Source organism: Rhincodon typus, chromosome 10 (assembly GCF_021869965.1).
Source record: "Rhincodon typus isolate 14 chromosome 10, sRhiTyp1.1, whole genome shotgun sequence".
NCBI classification, from domain to species: domain Eukaryota; kingdom Metazoa; phylum Chordata; class Chondrichthyes; order Orectolobiformes; family Rhincodontidae; genus Rhincodon; species Rhincodon typus.
The window spans coordinates 32,249,888-32,268,772 of NC_063341.1; positions in this window are offsets into that span (position 1 = coordinate 32,249,888).

An 18,885-nucleotide genomic window follows, 5' to 3' on the forward strand; every position below is an offset into this window, starting at 1 on the left:
CATGAACCTCATTCCAGACTTGAGTTTTCCACTTTCCCTGGACTCCACAGATTGTCCCCTGATAAGCCTCTGACCATTAATATTCAAACTCTCAGGACTGACTGTAGCCCAGCAGCTTTAACTGACTTGTGAGGACAGCCCCACCTGAACATAGCCCAGTCTTGGACTGATGACTTTCAGATATAGCCATTCAATTAAATCACATGCGGTGTATTTGCCACATAAACATGCTGTAAGTGTGACATTGATGTAACACAATGCCATACAGCAACATGTCCACCCCCTCGACTGAGCAGTTTTCCAAACCTACATGCTAAAAAGCAATGCAAGCTAGATATTGGCAACTTCCAAATACGTGCAAATGAGTGAACACTGAGGAAGTAAGCTAAGAGCTATAAGAGGCATTCTGTGTGCACATGCACTAAGTTGCATGTGCCTTCCTACATGTAAAGTATGCTTTTGCCAGGTCATGTCTTAAACGTCCCTGAGTTCTAAAGTGAAGAAATGAAAGTTGGCCCAAGAGCAGACACAATGATGTGGTGGGACTGGTCGTTTGCCAAAGCTGACTTGTCTGGATGAAAGGTTGAGGAGGTCAGTATCCACAGAGCATGCAGTAACATTGTGATGAAGGAAGAGTTGGATGAGGGCTCGAAGACAAAGTGGCAAACTGCTGCTGCCAGGTAACCCTCAGGCTTTCATATTGGGAATCAGCATTGTCTAGTTTCTGGGGAGAGAGGAGAATTGAAAGTGGCTTTTTAATTAGAGATGAGTTGGGCTTTTAATGTGATGCAAATTCATTGAAATAAGGTAGCCAGCATTCAATTACAAGATTGAATTCACAATTTTTAGCCCTTGAGGGGAAAATTCTTTCTCAATTTTGAGATTCTGCTTCATCATATTCTGTAATCTCCCAAGTTTCTTACACTGCCCATGCTGCTCAACAGAGCGGTAAATGTCAACCCAATTCTTTGCTCACTTGTGCTGGGACTTCACTCAGACTCTCTTCCCTTAGTCATGTTTATGGTGTGCAACAAATAAAATATTATTCATTAATGAAAAATTATGTTTGAAATATGAAGAAAAATTAATTTTTTGGCAATTTTCCTTCCATTTATTATTACCGCTCAGTTCTCTCTCCAAGGTGGTATCTTAGACCTGGTTTGCAATCTGGTTCAGAGAGCTATGAAGAGGAGTCTGCCCTCTGGTTCCACAGCTTTTGGGATGTTCTGATCACTATATGCTAAAAACAGTTCAGCCAATAATTTTTTAAAACTGAAGAATTTCATTTGAACAAATTCTTTGGCATTATGCATATTTTTGAATGTAAAAATAGAGCGTCCTTGTAATATCAATTACAAACTGAACCTATGTGGCGCTGCTCCCAAGGGTCGATGCTCTTGGCTTGTATGGAAAAACAAGGTCAGAGGGTCTTGGAGTAGCTTGGAAATGCATTGCAATGACTCTGATCCATATGCTGTGAAGTGAATTTTAGCTCAGACAGTCGCTAAAAAGAAGATAAAGAATATGCATCTTGATGCATTACAACTGCAAAACCACTTATGGAGTATTTTGTTGGCTGTAAAGTGCGTTGAAGCAACTTGTGGTCATAAAAGAGAACTTAAATTTCTCTGATTCTATACCATATGGATCCTCAACCGGAGTAATCTCTCAACAGCGTATCATTTAATGCTAGTTCAACAATGATAACTGCTACTTTATATTTGCATTATGTAGAAATGGAGGAACTGAATGCACTGTCATTTTCCATAAGCAAACTCAAAATGAACACCTATATCACAAGCATCACTGTTATTTCCAAGTGCAATTACAGTTACATGTGCCATACAATTTCCTATGGCATCAATTATCCTGCCAGTCTCGGACATGTGATCATGAGAAGTGCAAAATTGGGAATAGTGTTGAAGGTGCCTTCAATTTAGACATTTACAAACAAGTTGGGATTAAAGACTTGGTGCAATGTTGTAATGTTCAATAACTGTTGTGACACTAATTCCTGTAGCATGCAATTATCAGTAGACTAACAATAAATTTGAAAAATATCATCAATATTATACCTAATTACTGAAAAATGTATACAGTATATGGTAACTACCAGGCATAATTCTTGTCATTTTCTCATGTCAGTTTATACTCCCTTTAGCATAACCACTGAGGGGAAAAAATGCCTGTCTGGCCTATTTTAGATCTCAAAAAGATTGTGTAGGTGTGTGGTTTATTTTTCTCTAAGTCTTAACAGTTTTAACCACATGCTCAGGAAATGACAAGTATTATGTAGAAATGAAATAATACCACACAAGGATTAGGATATAGGAAACAAATAATTAATATTTTAATTATTAAATGTCACTGTGCTAAACATGCCGTTCAACAAGTCATATAATTCAAAAAATTTTAAATAAATGAGAAATGTTAGTACCACCTTCAGAATAGCATCTAGGACAGAGGACAATTTACACATTTTGAATACTGACCCAAATTTGATCAAATCACTATCATGAACTTTTAAGTTTCTGCTTAGCAAATCTTACAGGCTTTTGTATATACTTAAATTTGGGCTAGATAGTTTTATGTTAGTTTAAAAGTCAACTGGTGGTACAGAATATCCAGATTTTTTGAGGCTTTGTATTTATGTTACATTGGGTGGACAAGTTGCTTTTCAAGTAGCCAGACAGGAAATTTTAGATGGCCTACATCTTTCACTTCAATTTAATTCTGACAGAGTATTATCAGATGTGACTTTTGGTTTATTTTACCACTGACCTAGCTGATTAAAATACTCTTGACTGTGTCTGCTTCTAAATCTTGCTGCTGAATGCAGGCTTCTAGAGGAGGCCGGGGTGAAGTAAGGTGGAAAATATTGATGCATTCTGCAGGATTTAAATGCATAATGGTCTTGACAGTTAGGCTGTACAGATGCAGGTAATGAGGTAGGAAAGGCTGCATTCTGAGCATAAGTTACCTTAGTTCCATGATAGTGATCTGGAGTTTCTCGTACAATAGACAGTGACCAGGATAGATGGTTTATTTAGACAGTAAGCAGGAGATCAACATGAACAGTAGATGATGTTGGTTGGCTCGCCGAGCTGGTTTGTTGTTCAGCAGATGTTTCGTTACCATGTTGTGTAGCATCATCAGTGCAGCTTCCGATGAGGCGTTGGTGTGTTTTCCCGCCTGGTTTTTATACTCTGGAGCCCGTTGAGCTGGATTGCCTCACTTTCAGTTTTCCTTCATAGTGGAGTGTATATGGGGTCGAGTTCTGTGTTTATTAATGGCTTTCTTCATGGAGTGCCAGGCTTCTAGGAATTCCTGTGCCTGTCTCTGCTTAGCTTGTCCCAGGATTTTGGTGTTGTCCCAGTCAAATTGGTGGTTCTCCTTATCCATTTGGATTGAGATGAGTGAGTATTGGTCATGTCTCTTTGTAGCCAGTTGGTGTTCGTGTACCCTTGTTGTTAGTATCCTTGCTGTTTGTCTGATAGTAGTGTCTCTCTGTCTCTGCAGGGGATCTTAAAGATGGCATTGGTCCTGTCCATGGCGGGGAGTCGGTCTTTAGTTCGGGTGAGCAATTGTGGTAGGGTTGATGTGGGCTTGTGTGCCACTGTGATGCCCAGCGGTTGTAGGAGCCTTGTGGTTAGTTCCGATGTGTTCCTGATGTAGGGTAGTGTGATAAGTGTGTCGGGGTGTGTAGTATCTTCCTGATGTTCTTGTAGGCATCTTCTGACCCAGTTTTTTGGATATCCATTATCCTTGAAAACCTGGAAGAGGTATTCTTTTTCCTCTTGGCGTAGTTCTGTATTACTGCAGTGTGTCGTTGCCTGTTTAAGTAGTGTTCACACGCAGCTTCGTTTGTGTGTGTTGGGATGGTTACTGCTGAAGTTCAGTACCTGGTCCGTGTGTGTGGCTTTTCTGTGTACTTTTGTTTGGAGTTCCCCATTTGTCTTGCGCTCTACCATAACGTCCAGGAATCCTGGGACAAGCTAAGCAGAGACAGGCACGGAAATTCCTAGAAACCTGGCACTCCACAAAGAAAGCCATTAATAAACACCTAAAACTCGACCCCATATACACTCCACTACGAAGGAAAACCGGAACTGAGGCAATCCAGCTCAATGGACTGCAGAGTTTAAAAACCAGGTGGGAAAACACACCAACGCTTCATCGTAGGCTGCACTGATGATGTTATCCAACATGGTAATGAAACGTCTGAGGAACAACAAACCTGCTCGGCGAGCCAACTAACCTCAACACCCACAACCCGAGCTACAAATCTACTCCAAAACCTTAATGAACAGTAGTTGTAGTTCAGTAGAGAAACTACTTTAATAAAAGGCACTTTTGGCAAACACCCTTAATCCCAATACAATTTTGCAGTAACAAAAACATTTATCAAGTTTAGGAGGACAAATAAGACATTGAGAACATGAGCAGGCAAACACAAATTTCAGGATACACTGGAAACCATCACTTAAGCATCTCTCTTCAGCAGGTTCTTTAAATGTTTGTCTGGCAATGACCATCTTTTTTACATTCTCATTCTACACCTGCAAATATACTGTAAAAACCAGATCCACATGAGGTTCTCCAAGTTATTATGGTTGTAGGCAGTTACCCAAAATTGTTAAACTCCCAGGTAAGGAAAGATGAACTGGCTCACATTTTTTTATTTACCTGAGCCTGGTTGCAACAAGTTAGTTTTGAAAAGGGTTAATACAGTGTGGAACTGTGGGTCCTGACCCGTAACGTCAACTTTCCTGCTCTTCTGATGCTGCCTGGCCTGCTGTGCTCCTCTTGCTCCACACTGTTATCTCTGACTCCAGCATCGGCAGTTCTTACCATCTCTCCTTTTGAAAAGGGTCCATTCCATGGAGACGCCTTTCTCCCAGAGAAGACAATTTTAGGCTTTAAACACAGTCAATATAACAAAAGTGAGTTTTTTAAAGTTGCTAAATTTGAAAAGAATTAATAACACAGCGCACCTGTACATTATTTCAGGTTAAGGAGTAAGTCCAAAAGAGGGAAAAAAGTTTAAAGATGAATAGATCGGTTTTTCTGGGTCTACCATGAAGACTAGATAATGGAACATCTCAGGATTCGTGGTTTGTTCAGGTCATTTGAAATCCTTTTGTCCTGTTTATTTTTAATGGGGTTGACTGGCAGTTAGAGTGAAAGCTTGCTGACTATTTAGCTTCTAGGATTCAGAGCAATGAGTCCTTTTAACTACAATGCAGGGGTGACCTAGGTCTTTTACTAAGACCTTTAGAATACACTATCACTCAAATCCAGACTAGTATAAACAGGTACCTCAGTTCACCAGCAAATCTTCTTCCATTAGAACTCTCAGACCAAGGTTGTTGTTTTTAACCCATTTTTGTATATTTTGGGAAGGAGGAAACACAGAAAATGAATTCAAGAAATGGCTTTCCTTGACATTCTACAGGTAAGACATTCCATGGATCCCACAAAGGACTCTAGTTGACAGTAGCTATTTTACTTCTGGAATCTTTTGTTTCTTCTGTAGTAAGACATACCAACAATACTGTGTTGTACATGAAGAGTCGCAGTTAATATACTTGCTGAGGTTGCTGTGTCATAGATCGAGGTTAACACTTTGCACACAACTATTACCGCACATAGGAATAAATAAAATAAAAGGCTAAGCTGATGATTGTGGATTAGTTTAAAATGAGCAGTAAGTCTCAAAACTAGCATAAATCTGAAAAACATAATGGTCACTGCACAGCTGCTTTGAATCTGCAACAACTATCATCCTTTGTGTCCAGTCTAATTTGCTCTCTGTTGCTCAATTTGGTTTTGGCCACCTGGATTCTGACCTCCTTACAGTCTTTATTAAATAGAGGAAGGTGGGAGTGACATCCCTTGGGATCAAGGCACCATTCAACCAAGAACAGCATCATGGAGTACTGAGAAAATTGGATTTGGGAGGGTGGTGGGAAATTCTTTGCTGGTTTCAGTCATACCCAGCACATAGGTGTCCTACATCATGGCTGTGCCCTGCACGATATCAGTCACCAAAAAAGTGACGCATTGCCAGAGGAAGAGATGGGGGACCAAGAGGAAACCTCTGTGGAAGAAAAGGATGAGAATATGAGATATGCCATGATAATTGTGAAAGAGACAAAAAACATGAAGCAAAGGTCTGCTGGGCCAAATAGCAAACAGACTTCTTTATAGCAACTTACTTCCACCATGACTGAGCTACTGAGGAGACATTCCTGTACAATAAACTTTAATTTTCACAATTAACTGTCTGCCTTCTGCTTACTCTAATCAACATTCCTGATGGCCTGAGATGGACATCCATTTGCTTTATCTATGTAATAAAATGGTGACTTTTCATTTTAGGTTTGGTTCTGATTTCTTCATCGCTAAAAAATTAAAGCCTGTGTGTAAACCTTGCTGGAGAAGAACATTAGATATAAAGCAGCTGTGATCCATTTAAGCACTTCTGTGACCTCGCAGTCCCAGATGGTTGTGTTAAAATGGTCTTTACATCAAAGTTATATGATGCACATTAGGAGGTCCACTCTGGTGAATGCTACAGAATTGTTCCTATCTTAAGACTGCTACTTGCGTATGTAAAATACATAATGTCCCTGCAGTGGTGCAGAATATAATGATCCTTCACTGTTTACGTGCGTCTGTAATATAATGGGAACTTCCAGAGACCCTATGATGGATCATCAAATTGACACTTTTGTGAAGATAGATGCAGATACATCTTCTGCAATGATGCTCTGAGCTCCACTATCATTGAGGTTGAGGTTTCTTGAGGAGATCCAACTCCTGTTGCTTAATTGTTGACCACCATTCACAACTGGATATGCAAGACTGCAGAGCTTAGATCTGATGCATTGTTTGTTGGATTGTTTAGCCTTGCATACTACTTCATCTGTTTACTATGCAATTATGGACAAGTTGAGTGAGTGGGCAAATGTGTGGCAGATGAAGTGTAATGTAGATAAATGTGAGATTACTCTCTCTTTGGTAGCAAAAACAGGAAGGGGGATTATTATCTGAATGCATGTTCCTGTTCCCAATTTGTAGGCAATGAGACCTGTGATGGCCCAGGGACGCATCCTAACCTGGGTGTCATTATGCACAAGCCACTGAAAATAAACATGCAGTTGCAGTAGGCAGTGAAGAAGGCAAATGGTATGTTTGCTTCTATAATGAGCGGATTTGAGTACAGGAGCAAGGATGGCTTATTGCAGTAATGCAGGGCTTTGGTGAGACCACACCTGGAATTTTGCTTGCAGTTTTCGTCTCCTTATCTGAGGAAGGATGTTTGGTATGGAGGCAGTGCAGCAAAAGTTTACCAAACTAATTCCTGGAATGGCAAGGCTAATATATGTAGAGAAATTGGATAGGTTAGGACTCTATTCACTGGAATTTTGAAGAATGAGGGATGATCTCATTAGAAGTGCAAAAATCTCTAACAGGACTAGACTGAATAAATGCAGGAAGGATATTCCTGATGACAGGAGATTCCAGAACCGGAGGGTAATAGTCTAAACATATGGGGTAAGCCTTTTAGGACTGAAATTTCATGATTTAGGAATTTCATCACAATGAGTGGTGAGCCTGTGGAATTCTCTGCCACAAAACTGTTGAGAACAAAATATTGAATGTTTTTAAGAAGGAATTTGATATAGTTCTAAAGTGGATAAGAGTATGGGCGAAAGCAGAAACGGGGTAGGGAGTTGAATGATCGGCTATGATCATTGAAAAGTGAAACAGGCTTGAAGGACCAAATGGCCTACTTCTGCTCCTATTTCTAAGTAAACCTGTGTTATGACTTCTTCATTTGACACCTAATTTTAGGTTATACCTGGTGCCAGTCCTCAGATTCCTCCTGCACTCCACGTTGAACCAAGGTTGATTTCCAAGCCTTGAAACTAATGATAGAGTGGGGAATATGCCAGGCCATGAAGTTACAGATTTGCAGTAGTATACATTTCCGCTGCTACTGATTACCCACAGTACTTAATGGATGTGTTGCTAGATTTATTGAGAATCTATTCTATTTAGCACAATGATAGTGCCACACAATATGATGGAGCGTATCCTCAGTGTGAATCCCCAGGCTGAAGCAGTATTGATGTGTGTATTTGCCTGACTGTCTATGACCAACACCACCACCACATTCCCCCCTCAGGCCTCTGGACTGACTGTGGCAATATCCCCTCACGGAGAGGAATCTAGAATTTACCTCAAGCCATGCCTCCCCTTTCCTGCTCACAGATCACGATGCTTTTCATAGACGTGCAGCATGTTTGCTGCATACGCTCCAGCCACATGCACCACCTTCCATGTTAACAAAGTTCCGACCCCTTCAGTTACATATACCTACCCTTTCATGTGAATGCTTTAGTGCCTTACACCCACAAAGTACTATCTTGGCTTCTGCACTAAGTTGTTCTTTTGAAAGACAAGATGTTGTTGTCTTACCTTCTGCATTAATTTGATTGTTTTCACTGTATCTCAGTACATGTGACAAGTGTTTTGCGTGGTATAGAGGCAGATCATGCCATACGAAAGTGCGTGAGGGTAGCAGAACAGAGTGCAGAATAGTGTTACAGGTGCAGATAGAGAGAGAGACATCAGATTCTTTTTAGAATCCCTACAGTGTGGAATCAGGCCCTTTTGGGCCAACAAATCCATACCAACTCTCAGAGCATCCCACCCAGACCCATCCCCTATAACCCACCTAATCTACACATCCCTGAACAGTATAGGCAATTTAACACAGCCCATCCACCTAACCTGCACGTCTTTGGAATGTGGCAGGAAACCAGAGCACCCAGAAGAAACCCACACAGACACTGGGAGAAAGTTGCCCGAGGCTGGAATTGAACCCAGGCCCCTGGTGTTGTGAGACAGCAGTGCTAACCACTGAGCTACTATGCCACCCCAAAAGCTGTCCAGCTGTACTCGAGCCAGGAGGGATTCAAACCTCCAATCTTCTGATCTGTGATACAAGTTGCTGCCTTGCCATTCTCCAGTTGGTTCTGTGATGGCCATGGGACGCATCCTAACTTAGACTCCTGAATATGCCTATTGCTGTGTAAAACAAAAGTAAAGACAATGGACATTGAAAAATCTTCACTAGATGGGGAGAAGGCAATGAACTGGATTTCAGACCAGAAGTGAAAGACCAAGTTGCCAGGTATGTGCTTGCTATATGTAATAGTGCAACAGAATGTTAAGTATCTTCAGTGGTATGATTGGTCAAAAGTTAATTTTGGCACGTTGGGCAGCAAATGAGATGCCATACATGCATGTTAATTTCTTGCAGCTGATTACAAGAAGATCGACTTCCCTCTTGAGGATTGCTAAAGTTTATCTTAGTGCAGAGAGCCTGATTTTTGGATTATCACCTAATTAAGTATCATGATCACTATTTTCTGTCTTCCACAGCGTGTAGAAAATCGCATCCTAGGTGTTTCTCACTTTGTGACATTTGTCATCCACACTTTTTTTTCCAAAAAGTAACAAATACTTACTGGTGTCATATTTTATATTCATAAAGGACTTTATTCATCCTTTGTAATAATGCAACTTTTATCAGAATTCACCAAGTTGAGCTGGATATGTCCTGAAGCGAGAAGCTGGCAATCCAGAGACAACATCAGTAAGATTAGCTATGAACTACCTGGTAGATATGATGAACTAGTCCCCTTACAGCCTTGAAGTTCAGTTAAGATCCAATTGTAAACTTTCTCCTGAGTTGAAAAGTTAGGTTTACATCTCATGGGCTCAATTTATTTGAAGATTTAAAAAATCAATTTCCTTCAAATCTGCCTGTTATAAATGCTACAAAAAGCTGTCAATGTGTAAATAAAGTTATTGTGGTGATTGGAACAAGGTTGGCCAGGTGGATGTTGTTGAGTATGAGATCCTTGATTGGCTCAAGTTAACGCTCCCAATCAGGGAGCCCTGGCTGACCGATATAAACAGGAGTCTCAGAGTCTGTTTACTTTAGGGACTGGCACTGAGCTAGCTGGTCAGAGTCCCTGTACTGTGTAAAGAAGCAGTGTCTTGGTGATGGAATACTGGTATCTGTGCAGTTATTTCAGTGGTGATGAGAGAAAACCGTACGCTTCTAAAGAAAATTCATTCATTTGCAACAGTCACCTTTTTGAGTAGGGGTAACCATTTCTGGCATCATGCCTTTACTTAGGAAGCTTGACTCAAAAACAACGATGCGCTGTTTTTTCTGAGCAAATGACATTGGGGCAAATGAAACATAACGAGTAATACTTCTGACTGCTGCGGACCTGCAGCATTTTTGGTTATTAGGAATTAACTTTCCTTGAGGCACCAGATACTAAAACCTTTCAAGAGCTGATGGATTTAGTTAAGGAATATTAAACCCCCAAGCCTCCTCTAATTCTGTGAAGCTATCAGTTTTAGTTGGCAGTTTGAGAACGAAGGGAATCAGTACTGGGATTTTTGATAAGGTTAAGGTGAGTGGCAGAGGCATGTGATTTTGGGTTAACCCTGAATGAGATGCTGAGAGACCATTTGATATGTGGGCTATCAAAGTGGACTTCAAATAGGCATTACAAATGACTTTGTCATTAGAAAATGCGGCAAGTGGAGTGTGTGAGCTACAGGGCGTCCCAGTGGAAGTTGACACCCTTGCCTGTCCAACTGAGCTCGGGAAACCCCACTTGAGTGCAAGCAACCACATAGCCTCACACAGGACATATCTCGAGCAGAGGAACCCTAGGTCACCCCACAGCAAAACCCCAAAACAAAACTGACCCTCAGCCAAATGGTCAAAATGTTCTTCAGGATCCAGGTCAGCAAGCCATTGTAGTTGCTGCCGGTATGCATACTTGACAGCAAACGAGCCCTAGAAGCCTGACTTCAGTAAGAGAACTCATAATCCAGTATCCAGGAGAGTGCACATCCTGGAAAGTCCACCTACATATGATTTGGAACGGTTAAATTGCTTAGCAACATCCAAATCAGAATCAATCAAAATAAATGTCTGGTTAAATAGTCACCCAGTTCTCATAGAGGTTGATACTAATGCAGCTGTATCAGTGATTGCAGAATCAGTCTTTAACAAGATTCGCTCTGGTCTCCAACCCTCAAGTTTGCACAAGACCTCAGCCAGGCAGAAAATATAGAAGGGAATCATTAGAGATTAAGGGTACAACTTCAACTCCAGTCTCCTATGAGAAGCAGTTGGTGCTGTTACCGTTGATTGTGATAAAAGGCTCTGGCCCAGCTTGAAGGGGCGGAATTGGTTGAGAAAGATTCGCCTTGATTGGCTCACCATTTTTCGATTAGCAAATAGATGCGTGAGGGCAGTCCTAATTAAATACAGAGGTTTTTCAGAAAGGTCTAAGGACTATCAAAGGAGCCAAGGCCACCATATATCTGTGCAAGATGGCGGCAGAATAAGCTCGTCCACTCTGTCCACTCTTCTTCCTTTTTTCATTCTTTTCTCTTTTTTTTTATTTTCTACTAACCCAACTTCTGGAGAGTGGCAGTAGTGGTATTGATTTTGTTGAATTTGGTGGTCGGCTAGATGTCCAGTCCGAGGCAGTAGCAGAGGGCCTGACCTAGGACTTTTGGTGAATTCCAAAGGTGAGGCTAACAGTCAGTGCGCAACCCAAAGATGAGGCACCTGGATCAGGACCTTGGCAGACAGAGATGCCAGGAGCAAGCCCAATGCAGCAATGGAGTTTTCCCTAATAGCTGCAGCAACGATGAGAGTAGGGGAGATTGAGCCAGTGCAGTGAAAACATGCCAAAGCATCAGAGATCTTGTAGGAAGTGTGGGTCCAGCCAAGCTAAGCACATACGGACTTAATATGAAGAACATCATGTTTAACTCTTAATTTTTTCCTTATTCCTTTTATACCTTGTTCTTAAGTTTTTGTACCTTGGTACCTAAGATGGTGCTGTGTGTGGTGACATTGAAAACGTTTCCTGTACTTCTATACCTTTGTACTTGAGTACATGTGACAGTAAAGTGTAAATCAATAAAATCAATCTCGTGACTCTGCAAGGCCCGCCCAGTACCATTTGCCTTGCATACAGAAGTAGAGGCAGAAATGAGAAGGCTAGAAAGTGGAGGAAGCATCAAACCAGCACAGTTTGCAGAATGGGCAGCACCAGTCGTACCAATTTATGAAGCCTGATGGGTCGGTTTGCTTTTGTGGGGATTTTAAGCAATCAATAACCTGCTTCTCACAGCACTTGCTTAGAGGACTTCTTTGTAAAACAGGCAGTGGGGGATGGGTCTCCTGCCCAAAGCTGAACATGAGCCATGTGTACCTGCAACAGTGACTAGATGAGGAGTCCCAGAATTAAGTCACAATTAATACCCATAAAGATTTGTACAAATATACAAGACTGCCATTTGGGATATCACCATCCTGCGCTCTTTTTCCAACGGACAATGGGGAACATTTTACAAGGTCTACTTCGAGTTGCCATTTGTCTAGATGACTTGCTAATAATGGGGAAAGCTAATAAAGAGCACTTGGAGAACTTGGACATAATACTTAAACATTTCTCCTTGGCAGGCATATGCCTTAAAAGGGAAAAATGCATTACAGGCATCCCAAGTGACCTGCTTCGGCTACAGAGTTGCCAAGACCAGATTACACCTGTTGGAAGATAAAGTGAGGTTGATCAAAGGTACCCCCAGCTTAGGTCTTTCCTTGAGTTGGTGAATTATTACAGAAAATTCATGCCTGCTATTGAAAAAAGGGTCAGCCTTGGAAATGGTCTCACAGCCAAGAACTAGCCTTTAGGGAAGTGAAAAGCAGCTGTCATCATCTCAAGTTTTGGCCCACTACGCTCCCAAGCAAGATGTGTTGCTGGCATGCGATGCCCCATATACAGAACAAAACAGAAGTTGCTGGAAAAGCTCAGCAGAAAAGCAGCAACTGTGGCGAAAAAAATTCAGTGAACGATTTGGGTCCAGTGACCCTTCCTCAGAACTGATGGTAGCTGGGAAAATGTCAGTTTATATTGCAGAAAATAGGGAGGGTGATGGCATAGGGAGTAAATGATAGGATATAGCCTGAAGAGAGAAGAGTAGTTAGATAGACAAAGGAGTTGATAACGATCTGGCTAGGAGGTTGCATAGCTATTAATGGGGACTGTTAGTGACTAACAGTAGGTAGTGTGTAATGGCGGGACCATGTGATAACAAGGCTTGGTGTTTGGGTAGGTGGCTAAGACCTGAGAGAATTTAGGCCATAAAATTATTGAATTTGATATTAAGTCTGGAGGGCTGCAGGGTGCCCAAGCGGAAAATGAGATGTTCTTCCAGCTTGCATTGAGCTTCACTGAAACACTGCAGCAAGCTAGAGACAGGGATGTTGGCCAGGGAACAGGGTTGTTTGTTAAAGTGGCAGGCATCAGGTAGCTCGGGGTCTTTTCTGCAAGCAGAACATAGACTGGGTGTCTGCTTCGCAGAACATCTATGCTTCGTTTCCCCACTGTAGAGGAGACCACATTGTGAGCGGCGAATGCAGTAGACCAGCTTCTGGGAAGTACAGGTGAAGTGTTGCTTCACCTGAAGGGTATGTTTGGGCCCTGGGATAGTAGGAAGGGAGGAGGTAAATGGCCAGATTTTGCACCGTTGTCGGGGAAGGTGTCGTGGGGCTGTTTTGGGTGGGGGTGCTTGGTTGTGGGAGATGAAGGAAGAATGGACCAGGGTGTCCCGGAGGGAATGGTCCCTGCAGAAGGCAGACAAGGGGAGGGGCAGGGAATATGTCTGGTGGTGGCATCTTGCTGGAGGTAGTGGAAATGGCGTCTGATGATTCTGATTTTTGTTCCTGATTTACATCATCTGCAGTTCTTTCGGTTTTTATTTAGCCTCCCCAGACGGTATTGGGGTAGTGTTAGCTCACCGGTGGCCCAATGGAGAGGAATACCCAATAGCGTATGTTTCCTGGGCTTTGGCTGATGCAGAGCACAAATACTCCCAGATAGAGAAGGAAGGTTTGGTGGTCATCTTTGGTGTGAGGAAGTCCCACTAATACCTTTTACAGATGTAAATTTCTAATAGTAACAGACCACAAACGCCTGCTGGGGCTACTGAAAGCAGATATGGCTGTGCCACCCACAGCTTCTGGTTGAATTCAGCAGTGGGCCCTTATTCTCAGTGCATACAGATTCAAATCAGAACACTGTCCGGGAGGCCAAGTGGCAAATGTGCAAGCCTTGAGCTGCCTCCCACTAGCAGGTACACTACCGATGATGCCCCATCTCCCCCGGAAGCACCTATTCCGGTTTTAAACTTTCTAGAACTCTTCTGGTCACTGCTGGCAATATCTGACTGGGAACACAAAGATCCCATGCTTGAAAAACTAAAACAACTAGTGGTGGATGGGGGAGCAAAAAGGGACATAACAACCAGAACTGAAATCTTTCTGGACCTGGCAAGGCCACATCACCATAGAGGCCAGCCTGTTATAGGGAGCAAGAGTGATTGTCCGAGTAAAGGTCACCCCAGATACTGGCTGAACTCTACCAGCGTCATCTGGGGTCTCTAAAATGAAAAATATTGGCAAGAAGTTATGTCTGGTGGCCAGGATTGGATGGTGAGACAGTGCCTAGAGTGCTAGCAAGAACAGAAAGTACCGCCAACAGCCCCACCTTCGTGGGAATGGCCAGGTAAACTCTGAACCTGGTTACATGTCGACTGTACTGGTCATTTCATGGGCTCAATATTCTTGGTCATTGTAGATGCCAATTTAAAGTGGTTGGACATGTGTAGAGTTTATTCATCAAACTCAGGGATGATGATTGAAAAGCTGCAATCATTGTTTGTGATACATGAACTTCTGGAAGTATTGGTCATGGACAATGGAACATCATTTATCAACAGGGAATTCGAGTATTTCCTAAAGTCAGATGGCATTTGGCATGTCAAACAGATCCATACAGTTCATCATCCAATGGTCTGGCGGAAAGAGCAGTCCAAACTTTGAAGGCAGGCTTAAAGAAACAGCCTGCAGCTTCACTCAATACTATTGGAAATGGGGAGGTATCGGAGGCTCTGTCAGGCTTAAAAACAGACAATTCTCCTGGCCCAGATGAATTGCTTCCCAGGCTGTAGTGGGAGATGAGGCAGAAAATTACAAGGGCTCTGACACAAATATTTAATTCCTCTCTGACAATGGGGGAAATGCCAGATGACTGGAGGACGGTTAATGTGGTTCCATTTTTTTCAAGAATGATGGTAGAAATGAACCCGAAAATTACAGACTTGTGAGTCTAATGTCAGTGGTAGGGAAACTATTAGAGAAAATTCTGAAAGAGCAAATTATTACCTATTTGGAAAGGCATGGGTTAATTAGGGTTAGTCAACATGGCTTTGTCAGAGGTAGGTCATGCTGAACAAATTTAGAACACAGAACATAGAACAGTACAGCACAGTGTAGGCCCTTCAGCCCATGATGTTGTGCTGAACTTTTACCCTAATCCTAAGGTCTATTTAACCTCCACCCATACCTTTGCTATCATCTAAATTTGTTAGAATTTTTTTTTGAAAATCTGACGGCATGCATGAATGAAGGAAGTTCAGTTGATGTAGTTTATATGGATTTTAGCAAAGCTTTTGATATGGGAGACTGAGAAGGTTAAAGTACATGGAATTGATGGAACCTTGGTGAGATAGATCAGAAACTGGCTTAGTAATAGGACTCCAAGGGTAGTATTGAAGATTGTTCAAGTGACTGGAGGCTGCTGTTCAGCGGTGTACCACAAGGATCAGTACTGGGAACCTTATTGTTTGTTACATACATAAATGATATAGATGAAAATGTGGAGGGATGTTAAATTTGCAGACTATACCAAGATTGGTAGAGTGGTTAATGGCAAAGAAGATGGTTATAGGTTACAGGAAGATGTCGATCTGACCAACCCATCTACAGACCAGTAGCAGATGGTATTTAGCCCTGATAAATGTGAGGTGATGCACTTTGGAAGAAGAAACCAGATGAGGGAGTATTTAATGAATGGTGGGACACTGGGTAGCTTAGAGGAACAGAGGGATCTTGGGGTATTTATTCACAGATCCCTGAAGTTGGCAGAGTATGTGAATAGGATAGTTAAGAAGGCATATGGGATACTTGCTTTCATCAATTGTGGCATAGAATATAAGAGCAAGAAGGTAATATTAGAGTCATACAGAGCGTTGCTTAGGCAACAGCTGGAATACAGTGTGCAGTACAGGTCACCTCACTACAGGAAGGATATGATAGCACTAGAGGAGGTACAGAGGAGGTTCACCAAGATGTCGCCTGAGATGGAGAAATTGAACTAAAAGGAAAGACTAGATAGGCTTGGATTGTTTTCTTTACAGCGGAGAAGACTGAGGGAGGACTGGGTGAGGTGGATAAGATGATGGTATGCTCAGTGAGTAGGCAGCAGCTGTTCCCCTTGGTTGAGGGGTCAATCACAAGCGGTCAAAGTTTTAGGGTGAGGGGCAGGAGATTCATAGGGGATTTGGGGAAAAATGTTTTTCACTCAGCAGGTGGTGGGAATCTGGAATGCATTGCTTGGGAAAGTAGTGGAGGCCGAAAACTTTAGCACCTTTAAAAAACATTTGGTTGAGCCCTTGAAATATGATAACATTTTAAGGCTATGGGATTAGTGCACCTTTTAATTGTGGTGATGTCAGTGCAGGCTCAATGGGCTGAAGAGCCTTTTCTGCACTATATGAATCGAAGATGCTTTGATGGAACATTGTAAAACAAATATGGCACTGAGCTACGTAAAGAAATATTCAGGCAGGTGACCAAAATCTTTATCAAAGAAGTAAGTTTTAAATAGCATCTTAAAGAAGGAAAGTGAAGTGGAGAAGTTTAGGGATGGTATCTTAGAAATTAGTGCTCGGGCAGATGAAGCAAGATCACCAATCATGGGGCATTTAAAATCTGAGCTACTCAAGGTTAGAACTAGAGAGATGTAGAAACATTAATGCAGTTGTGGGCTGAGAAGAGATTGCATTAATAGGGAGGATTAAAAAACCACTGAGGAACTTGACATTTGAATGAAAATTTTAAAAACTGAGGCACAACTTATTTGGAGACTGATTTATAGGTCAGGGAGTACGCAGGTGGTGTTAAAGTTAGGACAGGGTGGCAGAGCTTTGGATGATTTCATGTTTACAGGGGAATAGAATAATGGAAGCCAGATTACGCTATGGAGATGGAGAAAATGCACCTTAATATGGTGCACATAAATGGCGAGAAACTCCTCTTGAGGTTAAGTGTGACACCAAGACTGCAGTCTGGTTTTGTCTCAGTTAATTAGCAAGGAGAAGGATGAAGTCATTGGTTAAAGAATGGACTTAGAATTAATTTTATTGTCACGTGCACTCAGGTACAAGGATACATCAGTACAGGAAAAAGTGTACTAATTTCCAGCACCATCTTAGATACAAAGGTGCCTTGGTACAAAATCTTAGGCATAAATTAGAAAAATAAGGAAATAAAGCTAAAAGTCCAGCATTACAATCCTTCTAAAGCAGAGGAAAATAAATAAAAGCAGACAGAGCAGGCAAGTCCACACTGGGCTTCAACTCGGGTCTGGGCTGGGCTTTATCTCGAGGTTGAAAATCCGCACTGGGCTTTACCTCTAGGCTGGGAGTCCACAAGTCCGTGCTGGACTTCACCTTGAAGCCAAGAGTCCACGCTGGGCCTCACCTTGTGGGCGGGAATCCATGCCGGGCTTCACATCAGTCCACCACTGGGCTTCACCTCAAGTCTGCGCTGGCTCAACTTGTCACCACTGATGCGTCAGAGGACAGGAGGTAAGTCGAAAGGAAAAGGGCGTAACTTTCAGTCATATGGCCAAACAGCAACGCAAGAATTTCTGAGAAGGCTGTGAACAAGCTGGCTACATTAACAAATCACGTGTGACCAGACAGTAAATGTTGAAGGGTCCACACATTTAAAGGTGCTGTATGCACTCTATATATAAATATGAGACCATACATTGATGGGTACCAAAGACAATGCCTTTGGTCTTCCCAGTCATTTAATTGGAAGAAATTTCTGTTGTCCAGTAAAAGCTGCCTGAGAAGTTAGACAAAATGGAAGAGTTAGCAATGACATAGAGCCAGATGTCATCAGCACACACATGGAAACTGTTATAACACATTTACTTTCTAACTCTAAGACTGATGACAGGGTCATAGACCTGAAATGTTCCCTTTCCACAGATATTGTCACACATGCTGAGTATTTCCATCACTTTCTATATTTTGCTTTTGTCAGAATATTCCGAATGAAGGGACATGTTTAGCGCAAGATGTCATGATTTCTTAAAGAATAATGCATTTGAAGTGGCTTCTTCAGCAACAACAGTTTTCATTTATTCATCAGATCAATGTAATGGTTCCAAAGGTGAAAGCAGGGGAGTCGGTGGCATAATGGTAATGTCGCCTAACTGGTAAACTAAAGCCCTAGTCTAATGCTCTGAGGACTTGGGCTTGAATCGCATCATGACAGATTGTGAAATTTGGAATTAAAAAACTGGACCATGTTAGCATTGTCGTAAAAGGTCATTTGGTTCACTGATGTCTTTTAGGGAGAGAAAACTGCTAACCATGTCTCATCTGGCCTGCTGTGATTCCACATCTGCAGAAATGTCATTGACTCTTATGCCCACTGCAATGACTTAGAGCCAACCAGTTCAAGGGCAATTAAAAATAGGCAATAAATCATAACCTTGACAGAAATGCCCAGATATCTCCTGTTTTTTCACTTATTGCTACATGTTTTATTTAGATTCTATTATTATGTTACTCATAACATGAGCATTGAGACTGGGTTTTTACTGAAAACAAGTATCAAAAGATTTA